This window comes from Trachemys scripta, chromosome 2 (genome assembly GCF_013100865.1).
Source record: "Trachemys scripta elegans isolate TJP31775 chromosome 2, CAS_Tse_1.0, whole genome shotgun sequence".
NCBI lineage: Eukaryota > Metazoa > Chordata > Testudines > Emydidae > Trachemys > Trachemys scripta.
The window spans coordinates 191,626,258-191,641,985 of record NC_048299.1 but is presented as its reverse complement, the minus strand read 5'-3'; positions in this window follow the sequence as shown (position 1 = coordinate 191,641,985).

Genomic DNA, 15,728 nt, shown 5'->3' with positions numbered 1-15,728 from the left:
CAGGTTTTAACTGAAAAAAAAAAAGAACATTTCAAAAGAAATAAAAATTATCTGTGAAAATTTTAGTTTAAGGAGAAAAAAGCCATTTTGAATCCAAACGTAATATGTAAACTTTGCAAGTTCTGATGCTATTTATTCAGTTCTCTGCCCTCTACTTTTGGCTGTTTTTTTATTCAGTAGCAGCTTGTTTGACTTTGAAATAACTGTAGTTTGCAGCATATCACTCTACATTTCATCCATAATTTTTCCCACTGCTACCATTTCTTGCAATGAATATAGTCAGTAGAGTAATTACCATATACAGCACTTCTTAAAAGATTCATATCTTAGTCAGGTAGTGGCCACTAGCCAGTGCAATCATTTCCTGAAAACAAAACAAAAACAAAACAAAGCAAACATAGATCTCTAAGCAAAAGAATAAATGGACACAAATCAGACATCAGGAATCATAACATTCAAAAACCAGTAGGACAACACTTCAACCTTTCTGGTCACTCAGTAACAGACTTCAAGGTGGCAATTTTGCAACAAAAAAGCTCCAAAAAAACTCCAACGAGAAACTGCTGAGCTTGAATTAATATGCAAACTAGATACCATTAACTTAGATTTGAATAGAGACTGGGAGTGGCTGGGTCATTACACATATTTCCCCATGTTAAGTATCCTCACACCTTCTTGTCAACTGTCTAAAATGGGCCATCTTGATTATCACTACAAAAGTTTTTTTTTCCTCCCGCTGATAATTGCTCATCTTAATTAATTAGCCTCTTACAGTTGGTATGGCTACTTCCACTTTTTTATGTACTCTGTATATATATCTTCTTACTATATGTTCCATTCTATGCATCTGATGAAGTGGGCTGTAGCCCACAAAACCTTATGCTCAAATAAATTTGTTAGTCTCTAAGGTGCCACAAGTACTCCTGTTCTTTTTACGGATACAGACTAACACGGCTGCTACTCTGAAATGGATCTTTTATTCCTCTTCTCTTTTATTAAAGAATTTAATAATATGCTGAAAGATATTCACACTCATTTTGTAAAACACAGATATTTGAAGATGATCACCACATATAGCCATTTTAGATTTTAAAGACTTTATTTTTCACACAAACTAGTGTATCTGAATTAGACCCAAATACTACAATTGAACTCATGCAGGCAGACCCCAGTGTCTATGTAGATCCCCACTGACTTTCATAGAGCACTTCGTGGGAGCAGGGAGTCCACCATTTCAGAGATAGTTGTGGGATCCAGATATTCATGAGATAGGCATGGTCTAGTCAGTGACTATGGGCCGAGGTGATCATAATAGTCTCTCTAGCCCTCCAAATCTATAAATCTAAAAATCAATATGCCTGCAACAATCTGTACCCTAAGTGTGACTATGCCAAAACTAATTATACAGAAAGGCTCTATATCCCCCTGTCTGAAATATTTTTCCAAAATAATATTTATTTCTTTGACTGTTTCTTTTCCTTCATTTACTCTTAATAAGGAATCTCATTTAGAGTTGGAGCATAGCCCTCAAGGACTGTGTAAATGTAGAAACTGCTATTGCAAGCACTCCATTAATGACACAGAGTTTATTGGAACTGATTCTCTTCTCACATATACAGCTTTTACATGCATTTAACTCCAATGACCTAAGAGGAGTTACTCCTGATTTTCACTATTGTAAATGAGAGGAGAATCAGGCCTTAGAGCTTAAGGTGGAAGGGCCTTGAAACTAAACCTGTTGCTTTCATTTTCTCTTGGGCATTTCCAGTGCCTTCATGTTGAACCCCTAATACCTTTTATAATACACTTGTCAAGCAAAAGTATGACTGTATTATTATTTCAGAGCTTAGATGGTAGTTGTTTCTTAACTTCCCTAATTCCATCTTATATGGAACATCACAAAATGATTCTCTGGTTGTTCACCTTTACCTTATTCCACATTTTTTTGTAGGAGCACATGACAGAGAGTGAAATATCTCCAAAATATATAAGGAAATAACTTAAGCATGTTCTTTGTTTTGATTCTCCTTATCAAGATGCTCATGGCTAGATTCACAAAAGGATTTAGGTGCTTAACTACCACAGGCACCTAAATCCCAGAATCAGGTCCCACTGGGATTCACAATCCCTCCACTCAGCATCTCTCGAACCTTAGGTGTTGAATGAGTTTAGGCACCAATAAACTCTGGACACATGTTTGTTTTCAGCTTCTGGACACATGCACAGCAGCCTTACTCTAGGTGTCCAGATGCCTAATCCAACGGTGGTTAGGACGTTCATCTAGGATGTCGGAGATCCAATTTCCTGCTCCAATAAATTATTTATACACAGTGAAACAGCTTCAACAAGAGAAACTGAGGGAATCTGACCTCAGACTATCCCATAGGTGACTGCTCTAACCACTAGGCTGAGAGGTGGCAATTCCAAATCAAAGCCTTCCCCCCACCTCAGTTTAGGGAGCTTTTCCACATCTCAGATGAATAGGCTAACCACTGGGCTAAGAGTTATGAGGGAGCTTCTCCTCTTTCTCACAAAAATACCTCAGATGCCCTAAATCCACTGAGAATCCCAAGGAGAGGGAGGCACTGAACTTTGTGAGAGGGATGGGGCTTAAGACACACCCATCTCTTCTGCATTTCCCATTGGCCAGTTTAGTCAAAGAGACACTTATCATGATGGTGTTTGTGAATCCAGTTCTTAGGTGCCTGTCTCCCTTTATTCATTGTATAGGGATCCTGCACCCTAACTCAGGCTTGGGGAATCCCAGTGATTTTCTAGGCACATAGAAGTTAGGTGCTGTGATTCTCATGAGTTAGGGAATGAAGTTTTTCTACTATTGCACAATTTCCCCTTAATTAATGTGAATGGCAGATGAGGACTTGGGGGTAAGTGGCTGAGTGGGGGCGAGGCCTCAGGATGGAGCACAGATGGAGTAGGGGGTGGGGCCATGGGAGCTAGGGCCCACAAAAGATTAATCTGGCCTGATGGGTACTGAGCATACCCTATTTTTTTTGCTGGGTGCTTGAACCCTGGAGCACCCACCGAGTCAGCGCCTAAGTCTGTTTCTAAGCTTCCAGGTGAAATTGTTGCTCACTAAAGGGAATGGCTGATAGCACTGATGAGGGCAAGAAAGTGTGGGTAAGTTCTGACAGTATGCAAAATGCAAGATATGGAGAGAGAGGGATGAGAAAGGCACTCATATCTGTTTCATTCACAAAGAGTGAAGATGAATACAGCTTAAGCTGAATAAGTGAATAAAGCAGAATTGCTTCCAGCCTAACTTCCTCCCTGTTCCACTGGTGTCCCATCAAGAACAGTCCCTCTAGGAAACATGGGCCGACTGACTGCAGTTCCACTGATCATGATACAGTAACCACCCTCCAAGATCCATCATCAATGTGGGTGAACTGGTTGCTTTATTCACAGTTCTCTCACAGTGCCCTGGGCTCCAGAATACCAGTAGCTCCTATGTGGGAGGAAGAGAGGCTGGAAAAAAGAAGACCAAGTCCGTGATCCATCCTCCCTTTCCCTGTATTTCCCTTTGCATGATTTCTCAAGGCATGCAGTAAGTATTACTATGCATTTACGGCAATAATATTTTCCACTGAGTCAGAACTCCTTATGCATCATTCTTTTTATTTATTTTATTCTAAGAATGATTTGAAAAAAATACTATTATTATTCATTATTTATTATTATTATAATAATTAATAACAATAATACTTAATAATAACACACATCCAAGCCCACCAGATCTACTACAGTAAACAAAGCAATTTCCCAAAGGGACAAACAATAGAATTTTATGGCCCAAACATTCTAAAAGCATTTAGACAACATTACAGATGACAAAAGTGGATCTTCCATTGTAAATCACTTGCTGTCACATACAGTGCTCTGTTTTATAATTAAATCAGTCATATAAAGGTTTTTGCAACTTGGAAGATTAACTCATGAAATGTTATGGGAGCATAGCTATCCATTCCAAACTAGCTGTAAATTCACCATATGCTGTGATACAATAAAGGTTAAATTCTTCCCTTGAATAGCATTCACAGTGGACATCCTATGGCCCTAAGTGTTACTTCATGAAATACATTTCATTCATTTTTATACTACACATAATCTCATAGAAATCAAGATATTTCACTTTATCCTCTAAATGATTTCATGAAATGCTGCACAGTTAAACGTTGGAGCAAATTTGATCACAATATTATTAAGCCAAATATCTGAGGCTTCCTGCTCTGTACGTCCAGTCAAAGCCATACATTTGATAATTCATGGATTTCCTATCTCAAAATCCCAATTGAATTTAAATTTAATCTACCTTTTAATAAACATTTGGAAATTATGGGTTAGATCCGCAGCTAGTGCAAGAGGACTGGGCCAGCAGATCCAAAGTCCACATCATTGGCTGATATAAGACATAAGACTTTTTCAGCCATAAATCCCAAAGCACTTTGAAAAGGTAGAAAAACCTCATTGTTACCACTTTAAAGATGGGAAAATGGAGACACAGAGAGATAAAGCTAATATTTTCACATTTGGATGCCTAAAATCAGGCCTCTCTCTCTATATATATTTCAATACCTAAATTTGTAGTCCGATTTTCAAAGATGCTGATCAACTTCACCTTTCACTGAAGAAAATGGGCCTACTCACGAGGGTAAACAGCTCTCATGATAGTGAGTGTTTGCATGACCTAAATTCCAGGATTCAAAATAGGATTAAACATGTAGATAGATAAGGAGAACTTTAGTTTCATTAGATAGGATTATAAAAATCAAATTGTAGATGCGACCAACCTCCAAATGAACTGGGCTTCAAGAAATCTTTCCTCTGTTGAGTGTGTCACTCCATAATAGGTGAGTGCCAGGTTTCTTACAGCTTCCGGTGAGCCATCTATGTCTAACCACCATCAGAGGAAGGAACTGGTTTAAAAGGACCACTGGAATAATCTAGAAGGGTATTATTGATATTCCTGAGCAAATTTCTAGCATTTGCACCCTAGGCTCTCTGAGAGAGGTGTTGATGGTCTCCACTGATCCTGGACTCTATCAGATGGAATTGTTCATTACACCAGTGAATATTGAGAGTAACTCCATGAAAGTTTATTGTAAAACCAATATAAGTGAGAGGAGATTCTGGCCGCTAGATTTTATTAAGCAAGAGAGAGAATTGTCTACTTTGTGAGTGATGAAGTGAAGTTTCTCAAACTCCACATCTGGAACAGAAGTCAAGACTAACACACAGAAGATCTCATGTTTGTGCTTCTGCCCCAGAAATGATTCTGCTGCCAAGGGGGGGTGGGGGGGGGAATCTTAGTTGATTACAAAAGTTTAAATTAGAGGGAAGAAAATGTTGCAAACTTTTACTAGCTTTGAAACCATAAAAATCTATTTGAAGATACTCATGAAATCTTCAAGTTTGCAAGCTTTGCCTATGTCTATTTTGCAAGTCAATGTTTAAGTATTATTTGCAGAAATGTGTAGTAGGAAACCAAAAGAAAAGAAAAGAAAGAATAAAGAAGAGAATACAGACTAAAGAGATGGTTTATGTTAAAGTAGTATATTTCCAACTGAAATGTTCTGCTGATAACAGACATAAATTTATTAAGCCCCGGAATTAAGTATCCCATCTAGCTGCAACTGAAAAGTTAATCACAATGTGAAGCTAATCCTGGGATATCAGGATTTTCCCACCAATAAGCTCTATGCTATAAAATATAGACCCTACTGTAGCACATCTATGCTTTACGTGCTCAGACTTGAACCCATATAAATCACCTTAAGTTAAAAAAAAAAAGCAAGAAAGAAAGAAAAGAAAAGAAACACAATAATCAGCATTTAACCTAACACAGGAGCATGAAAGGATCTATATAATCACCTACTTAGTGGAAGCTGCTTGTAAAGTAATTCTCAGTAAGCACTGGCTCTAGAGTTCTCTCATAAAGCCATGAACATTCACTACTTAAATAGATGACAAAACTATTTTCCATTGTCAGCAAATAAAAAGTTGCAAACATAGCTAGAAATATTAATGTTCATAATTTTGCAAAAAAAATCCTGCAGATAAAAAAATCTGTGCTTTTCATAGGCACATTATAATGATGCAGATTCTTTCTGAACACTTGTTCTACTATAGAGATTCCAATCCCTTATCTCCCTTATAAACATACTGCATTAAAATTCAAAAACTCTATGGCCCATCTTCTCTCCACTCCAGGGCGATCCGGGGATGCTCTCACCATGCAAAGAAGCCACAGCATAACACAGGAGTGGGACCAATATTTTCAGTAGTCTTTCTGTGGCATATTGTGGGGAGGGATAGCTCAGTGGTTTGAGTATTGGCTTGCTAAACCCAGGAGTATGAGTTTGATTCTTGAGGGGCTCATTTAGGGTTCTGGGGCAAAAATTTGTCTGCAGATTGGTTATGCTTTGATCAGGGAGTTGGACTACATGACCTCCTGAGGTCCCTTCCCACCCTGGGATTTTATGATAACTTCAGAATAATATATCCATACAAATGCAGAAGGTGAACAAATTAAAATCAATTTAATGGGCCTATTTGCTGGTCAAGGAACTCATAGTCTTCTACGCTGCAGTTATGTTATTGCTTTGTGTTTCTTTCTTGGTCAATATTAGGCTTAGCAAGCCTGCACTAGCAATAAGTAACCTCATGGCCAAAGCAACCGCTTTAAAATATCCCAGAATTTTAAAATATCTCCAATATGACTTTATTTGATTTTTAACATCAATTCTAATATATATGTTTTATTTTTTCCTGATCTTTTGTGTGGTTATTCAGTATTGGTCATTGATGCTTCACTGCAATGATTTTCTAGGAATACTTTTTTTTTCTCTTGAGCTTTGCTGGGCACTTGTCTGCTCACAAGCTCTAGAAACTACAGCAGATTGAAAAATCTCATCTTTCTCTAGTATCAGTTTTGCAGGCTATGTCATGTAGCAATTTAGGGATCTGAAAATAGAGTTTAAAGGATAGGTTTTTGTTTTTTTTCATAGCTCTTATTTTGTAAATGATGCGGTTAAGTGTGCACTGGGGATTTGGTGTACCAGGTTTAGGTATTAGGGGTTTAGAATATGTGTTGTAAATTGGATAATTAGCTTTTTTGATGAGGAAGCATGGAGGATAAAAAGGAGGCATCTGGGAGCCCAAAGAGGAAGTTTCTGAAAGCTGTAATGTCAATTGGTGCTGGACTGTTGCCTGGAATGTGTCCCTCCTCAATGATTAGTTTATGAACTAAAAGGGGGGAAGGGGAGATTGCAAAATCGTTTCTAGATAGGGCAACCAAAACCTGGCATTAAAAAATAAATACATTTTTGAGAGTGTAGAAGGTGAGTGAAGGGCACTGGTTACTACTTCAAGGTACTCAGAGAGGAGAGAAATAGGGCATTTGTGTATTGTAGCCATCTCTCAGAAGGGGATTAAATTATTAGCAGAGCTATGAAAAGGCCAATGGATTTGTTTCTTGGGGCATTGCAAAAATATTTTTCCTTTGGTTTTGAACCTGATAGACCCACACCTTCTGTCTCCTTCCTATTTCCATTCCTCTGAATTTCAACTTGAAATGAACTCAAAACTCAGTCAAACTATGCACTTTCACTAGGCTTTTCAGTGGATTGCAAATGAATGGTTTCACAGTAAAACCATGCAAAATATGCTCAGCTTTACTCTAAAATTTGGCCATGTTTGTGAACTTTTGATGAGCCTGCTCTAAGTGTTAAGTTTCTAATAATTCATGAATTCAGGTAAATTTTGGATGGTTTCAAGTCTTGATCTAACTGTTATCATTTTTGCATAGCAAAGAATTGTTGGATATTCTAGAAATAGTAGGCAGTTAAGAACTCAGGGTTTATATGCTCTCTCTGTCTGAATATATCAACTACAATGCAAGAAGCAAACTTAATTGCCTGTCCCACAAATCTGGCTAAAAAAATATCCTTTGCCTTGGGCTCAAATTCTACCAGCAGCCTTGAAGGTAGCCAGATGGCTTCTGCTAGTTAATAGCATGAGCATTTATTTCCCCTTAGCTAGAATCATTTTAGATATAATTAATATATAAGATCACTCAGTTTCAGCCCTTAAAAAAATTATTGCTAATTAAGTTACCAAAACAGCTTTCCTGTTTGAGGAGCTTTGACACACAAATACCATACATAATGGGTCAAACTTTACTTTCTGTTGCATTGCTGCAATTCCTTTAACTCAGGTAGTAATATCTGCTCTCTTCTGTTTTTTTCTCCCATATAATTCCTTCCAGTATTCATAGATTTTTACAGCCAGAAGGAACCATTATGATCCTCTTGTCTGATCACCTGCATGTAATAGAATAATGTTGATCTAGAGGCTCTTTTTCAGTTCTGTATGGCATTCCTATCTTTGCCTGTAGAGAAGGGCATGGTTAAACAACAGGCAAGGCTACTGGGTGCTCTTGAGTTCTAGTCCTGATTAGCTTAGTTGCCAAAGTCAAGTCATTTGATCTCTATCCTTTAATTTTCACCTCTGTAGAATTCTAATACCTACTTTTAAGAGTATGGTGGTAAACACTAATTAATTAAAGTTTACAGAACTTTTAAAATGCTATTTACAGTAAGGGCTAAGCATTATCTCATACAGCTGCTATTCTTTTTAAAGGATGGAGAGTGAGACTTTGAGTTGAGGAATAGGTGAAATTTCATTCATTGGACTAGAGTACCAATTGTCCACATCTCAACTTCAGTACTAGTCCACACTTACAAATACAAGGCAGTAAATTGCACACAGCTAGAAGTCTGGTGTTGATAACACATTTTCACTCAATGGGTTTGGATTAAGAAGAGAATTCAAAGTGAACTCGATTATAGCAAAATCTGTGGATACTCAAGTAGAGTGACAGCTCCTAATTCTTTCAGTGCATTGCAAAAGTGAAAACTGCATCTCCAAATAGAATGAACCTGTGTTTTTAGTGAAGTTGCTCTGATTAAAAAATGGGGGTTCAGTGAATGACAAAGGTGTTTACTAAGTGCACCATACAATATGCTCTTTGTGTTTTTTGCACCAGGTCAAAGCTTTTCCATGTTGTATCTAGGGACTCCGCTATTTGCCTTGTCTAACGTTCTCCCTCCATATATTCCTTAATAGTCTACTGACCTTGTAGGTTTATATGTAACTACTTATATGTCCCTCACCACCACAGTACCTGATCATCTTATAGTCGCAAATAGCCTTCTTTTGATGGGAAATGTAGCTGCACTTTAATTGCATAGGATGGGTAGATGCTTTTTACTTGTTTATTATTTAATGTCAGTAGTTTTTTTTTAACATGGTGAACTCTGTCATTAGACTTTTGCTTTTCTTATTTAACCAATAGCCTTTCCTAACAGTTTTTCAAGAATCTGATGTTACTGTCAGAATTATATTGAGTCCTGCATTTAAAACAATAGCTCTTCTTATATTTGTCAATATAGATATGAATGGCATCTTGTGCTTTGCAAAGGGAAAATGAAGTTCCATGTTATTTATTCATCAGACTTTAAGCAGTTGAGCAGCCAGGCAGATCCAGCTCTGAGTGTGTTTGACAGTGTGTGCTGCAATGGTATATAGACCTACCCGAAGTTTCACATAGCTTGTTGAGTTTATTTTCTTACTGGTCATGCTTCGTGGGAATTTACTGTTTGAAAAAAATGATTTTCTTCCTGAACAGCATGAGGGGCTCATCAGTGGAAATGTTCTGACCATACCTGGTAAAATTGTTCAGGACAGTAGATCAATAAGTAGATATAACTTGAAAAGCTGAAACTGTTTGGATAGTCTCTGGAGAGAAAGCCAAAAAATTGTAATATTAATGAGTGAATCTCAGGAGTAGTAGATTCATGCCCTCCGCACTGCAAAAGAAAATCAGAGAGCTGGCATGAGCTGAGTGGGCTAATCAGTATCAAGAAATATTATTCCTTTTTTATTTGGATTACTTCTTGTGCCCGACCTAATACATTATTTCAATAATGTTTGAAAGGACCCATTTAACCTACAAGAGATGGAATATGACACCAGATTGTTCTCATTTTGCATTAGCTGTTACACTGCAGTCTATATACTGTCTCAGCAGTGACTTACATTCTGATGTTCTTTTTATGAATAACAAAAAAACACTACAAAAAAACTCCAAATTCATCTCTATATTTATGAGTTCATTGTCTAACTTATTTGTGAATTCTTAGATAGTGACTTGTGTCCCTGAACATATTTGCATACCCTGAAAGTTTTGTCATTCTCCTGATAAAGTTTGTCCTCTGATCGAGGAGCAGCTATTCAAATATTGAAAAACAAACAGTTGAAGTCAACAGTTTGTGAAAAATCAGTAGTCGGAAAATTATTCATGTGACCTGTGGATACTTACAAATAGCAGATATTTGCAATTGGAGAATATTTAACTCGGGGTGAGAGGGGTTTCAAACGAAAGTTTTAGTGAGAGCTCAAGCGATTTAACCTTGAAAGCCTGCATGTTGTCTGGCTCTAGGGAGAACTGAGGGCCTAACTCCTTTGGATCCTGGGACATCTGTAGGGAGGGCTAATCTCTCTGTGTTGTTTAGTGGGGCCCCCTTCCCCATGCTGACACAGACCATACAGGAGTCATGCTGCCTCCTACTTCTTCATTTGCAAGTGACCATTCACCAAGGTGTACTGGAAGCTGCAGAAGGGAGTTAAAGTGGAGTGGAACACCATTAATTCCCATCTGAATTGCCTCTTGGACTTTTTCCTAGTCACTGAGAGAGAATGCCATGAAGGGGGAGGGGGGCTCTCTTCCTCTTATCGCATTTCATCAGACCTCTCCCCCACAAACTGTTGAACCCCAACCACATGGAGGAGTTTCATGGATGATTAGAATTTATCACCATACCTACTTTGAGACTTAATCCACATTTGAGTGGACTTTCTGCTTTGATCCCTTCTGCAATAGGGAACCCCAAAAGCTCTAAGAAAAGGTATATATAGTTAATGGAGAATAAAAAGAGCATCCTCTAAAATGTTTGTGGTGCTCTTTTTTTCTTACATACAGCCTTGCTCCTATACTGTGCCCTGCCCTTAACTTGCACTTGTTATATTCCCTTACGTCTTTATGGGTAGAATTCACCCCGTGCTAAGGGCCAGCACACAACCAGTGCACCATTTAATTTCCGCTGCCCTCTTGCACCCTCTGTGTAGGAAATGAGAGGAGAATGTAGACCTCTTTATGAAGGATTATTCTTTTTGTGATATGTGAATATAAGATGTAAATTACTGCTGTGAAAAGGAGTCTAACCTTACATAAATAATACCAGATCATATTTTTATGTATACATGCTTTTAGTGGCATGTCAAACAATTCTGTGTTCTATTCTCATAATTTGTGAGCCAAGGGTAAAACACATTCTTTGCCAGTATGTAATATCATATAAGTCTCTTAACTCCCACTTCTAGAGTGGAACTTTCAGAGAAAAAGTGTGCATTAAAACCACTTTAAGACATAATAATGTATGCTGTCTGTTGAGTCATATCTTCCTCTTATTTGACATGGTTACCCTGTATGATTAAGTATGCATGCTAAAACAACTGTATTTCCAATGCAAATTTAGCAAGCAAACCTAGTATAAGAATGACAGTATTTATGGCAGGAGATGTGGATACATTATGTGAATTTAAGATTATCTCTAAAATGTTGGAAAATATAATTTCAACTATACACACAAAATGATGCGGGTCTACATTAGCTGTTAGCACTCAAGAATTATATCCTGAAATCATTGTGGATAGTTACCTAAAGTCATCTGCTCAGTGTACAATGGCAGTCAAAAAAGCTAAGAGAATATTAGGAACTATTAAGAAAGAGAGAGATAAAAAGACAGAAAACATCATAATGACAGTATATAAATCCCGAGTATGCCCTCATCTTGAATACTGCTTGCAGTTCTGGTTGCTCCATCTCAAAAAAAGATGTATTTGAATTGGAAAAAAAATATAGAAAAGGGCAACAAAAATGATTAGGAGTATGGAACAGCTTCCATATGAGGAGAGATTAAGAAGACTGGGACTGTTCATCTTCAAAAAAGAGACAATTTAGGGGAATATGATTGTCATAACTATAAAGGGAAGGGTAATAGCTGTCCTGTGTACAGTACTATAAATCCCTCCTGGCCAGAGACTCCAAAATCCTTTTCCCTGTAAAGGGTTAAGAAGCTCAGGTAACCTGGCTGGCATCTGACCTAAAGGACCAATAAGGGGACAAGATACTTTCAAATCTTCGGGGGGGAAGGCTTTTGTTTGTGTTCTTTGTTTTGGGACGGTGTTCGTTCTCCGGGACTGAGAGGGACCAGACATCAATCCAGGTTCTCCACATCTTTCTAAACAAGTCTCTCCTATTTCAAACTTGTAAGTAAATAGCCAGGCAAGGCGTGTTAGTTTTCCTTTGTTTTCTCAACTTGTAAATGTACCTTTTACTAGAGTGTTTATCTTTGTTTGCTGTACTTTGAACCTGAGACTAGAGGGGAGTCCTCTGAGCTCTTTAAGTTTGATTACCCTGTAAGGTTAATTTCCATACTGATTTTACAGAGATGATTTTTACCTTTTTCTTTAATTAAAAGCCTTCTTTTTAAGAACCTGATTAATTTCCCCTTGTTTTAAATCCAAGGGGTTGGATTTGTTTTCACCAGGGATTTGGTGAAGGTTTTTCAAGGTTTCCCAGGGAGGGAATCCATTGAAAATGGTGGCAGCCGAACCAGAGCTAAGCTGGTAATTAAGCTTAGAAGTTTTTCACGCAGGCCCCTACATTTGTACCCTAAAGTTCAAAGTGGGGATCTCAGTCCTGACAATGATAATAGTTGATAAAATCATGAGTGGCATGGAGAAAGTGAATAGGGAAGTATTATTTATCCCTTCATATACACAAGAATTAGGGGTCACCCAATGGAATTAATAGGCAGCAGGCTGAAAACAAATATAAGGAAATACTTCTTCACACAATGCAATCAGCCTGTGGAACTCACTGTGAGCGGATGTTGTGAAGGCCAAAAATATAACTTGGTTCAAAAAAGAATTAGAGAAGTTCATGGAGAATAGGTACATCAATAGCTATTAGCCAAGAATGTCAGGGATGCAACCCCATGCTCTGGGTGTTCCTAAAACTCTGACTGCCAAAAGCTGGGACTGGACAATAGGGGAGGAATCACTTGCCCGGTTCTATACATTCCCTCTGAAGCACATGACACCAGCTACTGTCAGAAGACAGGATATTGGTCTAGATGGACCATTGGTCTGACCCAGAATAAAGTTCTTATGATTATTTTTAGCAGCAACCAAGAGATAGTTTTTCAGTGTTCTGATCATAAAAGTACAATTTGAAATGCAAATGAAGGCAAATCAAATATTTTACTGGGAAGTGAGTGAGCAAGACTTCCCCCCCTAGAATCATAACAATGACTCATAAGTCACAATATGTAACACATAACTTTTGCTTTGTTATATCAAATTTATAATAAGTTTACAGACAGTCTTTATTTCCTTATATTCCAAATATAAGAGTATTCCTTATACCCCAAAGTGTCAAATCACTAGAATATCAGAAGTTAGAAGTGGAAAAGACCTATCATTAGAATCACAGAATCATAGAATATCAGGGTTGGAAGGGACCTCAGGAGGTCATCTAGTCCAACCCCCTACTCAAAGCAGGACCAATCCCCAATTAAATCATGCCAGCCAGGGCTTTGTGAAGCCTGACCTTAAAGATCTCTAAGGAAGGAGATTCCACCACCTGCCTAGGTAACCCATTCCAGTGCTTCACCACCCTTCTAGTGAAAAAGTTTTTCCTAATATCCAACCTAAACCTCCCCCACTGCAACTTGAGACCATTACTCCTTGTTCTCTCATCTGGTACCACTGAGAACAGTCTAGATCCGTTCTCTTTAACACCCCCTTTCAGGTAGTTGAAAGCAGCTGTCAAATCCCCCCTTATTCTTCTCTTCTGCAGACTAAACGATCCCAATTCCCCCAGCCTCTCTTCATAAGTCATGTGCTCCAGCCCCCCAATCACCCCCGTTGCCCTCTGCTGGACTTTCTCCAATTTTTCCACATCCCTCATGCAGTGTGGGCCTAAAACTGGACACAGTAATCCAGATGAGGCCTCACCAATGTCGAAGAGAGGGGAATGATCACGTCCCTCGATCTGCTGGCAATCCCCCTGCTTATACAGCCCAAAATGCCGTTAGCTTTCTTGGCAACAAGGGCACACTGTTGACTCATATCCACCTTCTCGTCCACTGTAACCCCCAGGTCCTTTTCTGCAGAATTGCTGCCTAGCCATTCGGTCCCTAGTCTGTAGCAGTGCATGGGATTCTTCCATCCTCAATGCAGGATTCTGCACTTGTGCTTGTTGAACCTCATCAGATTTCTTTTGGCCCAATCTTCTAATTTGTCTAGGTCCCTCTGTATCCTATCCCTACCCTCCAGCATATCTACCACTCTTTCCAGCTTAGTGTCATCTGCAAACTTGCTGAGGGTTCATTCCACGCCATCCTCCAGATCATTAATGAAGATATTGAACAAAACCAGCCCCAGGACCAACCCTTGGGGCACTCCGCTTGATATCGGCTGCTAACTAGACATGGAGCCATTGATCACTACCCGTTGATCCCAATGATCTGGCCAGCTTTCTATCCACCTTATAGACCATTCATCCAGCCCATACTTCTTTAACTTGCCAGCAAGAATACTGTGGGAGATCATATCAAAAGCTTTGCTAAAGTCAAGGAATAACTAGGCCACTGTTTCCCCCTCATCCACAGAGCCAGTTATCTCATCATAGAAGGCAATTAGGTTAGTCAGGCATGACTTTCCCTTGGTGAATCCATGCTGACCATGATCACTTTCCTCTCCTCTAAGTGCATCAGAATTGATTCCTTGAGGACCTGCTCCATGGTTTTTTCCAGGGACTGAGGTGAGGCTGACTGGCCTGTAGTTCCCTGGATCCTCCTTCTTCCCTTTTTTAAAGATGGGCACTACATTATCCTTTATCCAGTCATCGTATCGCCATGAGTTTTCAAAGATATTGGCCAATGGCTCTGCAATCACATCCACTAACTCCTTTAGCACCCTCGGATGCAGCACATCTGGCCCCATGGACTTTTGCTCGTCCAGCTTTTCTAAATAGTCCTGAACCACTTCTTTCTCCACAGAGGGCCGGTCACCTCCTCCCCATGCTGTGCTGCTCAGTGCAATAGTCTGGGAGCTGACCTTGTTCATGAAGACAGAGGCAAAAAAAGCATTGATTACATTAGCTTTTTCCACATCCTCTGCCACTAGGTTGCCTCCCTCATTCAGTAAGGGGCCCACACTTTCCTTGATCTTCTTCATGTTGCTAACATATCTGAAGAAACCCTTCTTGCTACTCTTAACATCTCCTGCTAGCTGTGACTCCAAGTGTGATTTGGCCTTCCTGATTTCACTCCTGCATGCCTGAGCAATATTTTTATACTGCTCCCTGGTCATTTGTCCAATCTTCTACATCTTGTAAGCTTCTTTTTTGTGTTTAAGATCAGCAAGGATTTCACTGTTAAGCCAAGCTGGTCACCTGCCATATTTACTATTCTTTCTACACATCTGGATGGTTTGTTCCTGCAACCTCAATAAGTATTCTTTAAAATACAGCCAGCTCTCCTGGACTCCTTTTCCCCCTTATGTTATTCTCCCAGGGGATC